Below are 3,579 nucleotides of genomic sequence, written 5' to 3'. Positions count from 1 at the left end.
ACCGTATCACTTGGTAGTGCCCCCTTAGGGCGAGTATTCAATGCTTGAGAAATTTGACCCAGTTGTACTTCCAAATTGCGAATAGAGGTAGTATGGGAGGCTATTTGGGCATCGGAGTCAGCATTCCTTTCCAGCATTTGTTTGAACATATTCTCTATTCGTCCCATCTCATTGTTTGAAGAACTTTGCCCTTGAGACGAATATGGAGGCGGATTGTTTGGTTGTTGATACATCGGGGGCCTTTGGACGCCCGACCCCTGGTTGCCTTGATTATTATTATTCCAACCCCCTTGGTTTCCATTTCCGCCCCAATTGTTATTGTTGTTCCCCCAATTCTGATTATTGTTGTTGCCATTGTTCCAATTCCCTTGGCCTTGGTTGCCCCAATTTTGATAGTTCCCTTGTGATCTCCATTGTTGATTTGGAGCATTGCTCCGTTGACCTTGGTAGTTATTGGCATATAACACTTCCTCACTTTGATCATCATAAGAATCGTCTTGATTGTCACCACTACCACTTTGCTCATATTGATCTTGATTTTTTTGCACTTGTTGACCACGTTGTTTCCTCCTGTTGACCATTACATTTACCCGTTCCATGGCATTTACTTGCTTTGTCCCTTGAACTTGCTGAAGTTGGGCCTTTGCTAACTGATTCATAGTAGTTGTCAACTCGGCTATGGCTTGTCCATGATCATGAAGTTCCTTGTGAAGATGGATGACATTAGGGTCACCCTGAGGAACATTTTCCCGACTCTACCAAGCTAAAGATATGTCAGCCATCTCATCAAGTATGTCACAAGCATCGGCATAAGGCGACTTCATAAAATTTCCTCGAGCTAGCTGATTCACCACACACTGGTTAGTCGTGTTGATGCCCCTATAGAATGTCTGCTGAATCATTGCTTCAGTCATATCATTATTTGGGCATTCCTTGACCATTGTCTGGTATCGCTCCCAGATTTCATGTAGGGGTTCATTAGGTTCTTGTTTAAAGGCTAAGATCTCATCCCTAAATGTTGCCATATGACCTGGTGAGAAAAACTTGGTTGTAAACTTTTCTACCAACTCATCACATGTGTGTATGGAGTGGTTAGGTAGCCTCTCGAGCCAGTCCAAAGCTTTCCCTCTAAGTGAAAATGGGAAAAGTCTCAATCTCAGAGCGTCCTCTGACTCATTCGTCTGCTTGCTCCCCCTGCATGTATCTACAAAACCCTTTAGATGCTTGTATGCGTTCTGATGAGGAGCTCCAGTGAAGAAGCCCTTTTTCTCCAATAGAGGCAGCATGACATTTGTAATTTGAAAATTGCCCGCCCGAATTCGGGGCGGGACAATTACACTTGCGTAACCTTCGTTGGGTAGCACCCGGTGTGCTGCCCGTGGAGGAGGTGGGGGAGGGTTTGGAATGTTGTCATTAGCCTGGCAGCCTCTTCTTTGGACTTGAGGTTCTAGATTAACCTCATCCTCACCATTGTCATCTACCTCCTCCCCCGGAAGAATATGTCCGAGAGCATCATTATGAGCCATTTGGTACCTAAAGCGATAGATACACAAAAGTTAGAAAAACATAAGGAAAGAAAAAAAACAAGACACACAAATAGTTAGACAGATAGTTAACACCGTCTAACTCCCCTGCAACGGCACCAAAAAGTGATCGTGGCCAAACCTACACCAGTATATAGTTGCAAAGAGTGGTCGATGCAGTTTTACCCGATGAGGTCGGGATCGATTTTCACAGGGAGTTAATTTGGTTTGGAGTCGGGTATCTAACTAATCTAGATGTGCGTGTTATTTCTAATTGCACTTCCAAACATTGTTGTGATTGATTCTATTTTAATTTTTATACTATTGTATGCCAAGTGTAAGCTAAGTACAATATTTTTGGTGGAAGCTTTCAAGTGTTAAAAGGCACTAAGGTAGTGACTTTCGCCTAGGTGAGTATCTAATGGATGTCAAGAATTTAAGACAAGCTTGTTACGATTGGGGTCATGATATAACCATCACACATAAGTGCTCACTCTATACCTCTTGGTAGTTTGAGTGACTTTGCCTGATTTGGCTTTCTCAAGCCCAAATATGTGTTCGCACAATCCAAATGAAATTGGCTCAAGTCGGGTATTACTATCTCTAGGTTTAACCCTTTAATCGGGGCTATCAATCTCTTGAGTTCACCCCAATTCTTTGTTAGCCTAATTTTCCTAGACTTAATCTCTCTTTCTCAAGAAGAGCCTAAGTCATAAATGCGTGAATTAGTGTTTGCAACCACTAATTCTATAATTTTAGCATGAATTAGGCTAAATATCACTAACCCATAAACAATTAAGTCCTAAAGTTCAAGGCCTATTAAATACTCATACTAGGATTAGGTCATCACCCTAGATATGGGGTCTAGCTACTCATGAATACAACAGAAATCAAAGGTGAAGATGAAATATAAGCCATAAAATTTAAGTACAAGATGAAAATCTAAAGTTTGAAGGTAAATCTATTATAAAATTGCCCAAAAGGGGAAAAACTAGCCGTTCACGTGCTCTGTTCTACAAAACTTAACCGAAAAATGTCAAAAAGATCTATTTATACACAGCTAAAATTTTTGGACAAAAATGCCCCTGCGAAGTATTCGCGGACGCGTAATTCTGACCGCGTCCGTGTTTGAGCTTTCGCGGCCGCATAATAATAACCGCGGTCTGCGTTTCTTCAATAATGGGCTTGGACTGGACTAGGCTTCGCGGACAGCGTAAATACATTCGCGTCCGCGTTCAATCGCAACCGCGTATTATGTTCGTGGACCGCGTTCTTCAGTTAGGTTTCACTTTCCAAGTCTCTGAACCTTTTATCACGTTCCCAGCGGAATTTCCACCGCGTCCACGTCTCATAACTTCGCGGCCGCGTAATATAGACGCGGGCAGCGGTGGTGTTTTCTCTGGATTGCAGCTTCTCTGAACCTCTATCTCGTCTACCGCGGAATATTATCCGCCTCAGCGATGAACCCTACGCGGCCACGCTTTTCCATCGCGGTCCGCAGTTTAGTTTCAGCCTTTGGCTTGTGTAAGTTTGACTCCTTCATGAGCTTATTTTGACTCCTTTGCCTCATTTTGGCCAAACCCTGCATGCAAGCACATTATGTTAGTTTTTGGGACTACATTTAGCATTTGTTTTACCAAAACCTAAGCAAAAAGAGAGCAAATAATAGGCTAAAATCCCTAGTTGTCAAGTACCTCCAATATCCTCTAAGCGTCCACGCGGAAAGATTCCGCCTTCTCAAGCTCGCTCTGCTTCTCAACGACTTCACACATAAGGCCCTCCAACTGAAGTTGACATTCTTCTAGTTGCCTACTCAGCTCAACCACTTGTGCTTGAAGACCACTACAATGGGCCTCTACGCCCTTGTTGACTTCAAAATCCTCCTCCTTACTCCTCAAGGACACTGTACTTCTCGATGGACTTTACCAATTCATCATATTTCTCCTTTAACTCGTCTCGAAGGGCCTGCATGTCTCCCCCCTCATTAAGTCGTCGACGAAGTTCCCGGTGCTTGCGTTAGTACTTAAAGTATTTGTTTTGCAGTCTCACAAAAATT

General features: G+C 43.1%; 1 non-coding gene across 1 annotated transcript; it reads left to right on the top strand.

The window, feature by feature from the left end:
- The first annotated feature begins 912 nt into the window (after positions 1-912).
- LOC138895021 (small nucleolar RNA R71) lies at positions 913-1,019 on the top strand. Its single transcript, XR_011409221.1, has one exon. It is a non-coding gene; the product is annotated as a small nucleolar RNA R71 (small nucleolar RNA).
- Positions 1,020-3,579: the final 2,560 nt, after the last annotated feature.

This window comes from Nicotiana tomentosiformis, chromosome 6 (genome assembly GCF_000390325.3).
Source record: "Nicotiana tomentosiformis chromosome 6, ASM39032v3, whole genome shotgun sequence".
NCBI lineage: Eukaryota > Viridiplantae > Streptophyta > Magnoliopsida > Solanales > Solanaceae > Nicotiana > Nicotiana tomentosiformis.
The sequence above is the reverse complement of the archived record's forward strand: the minus strand, read 5'-3'. Positions and strand labels throughout refer to the sequence as shown.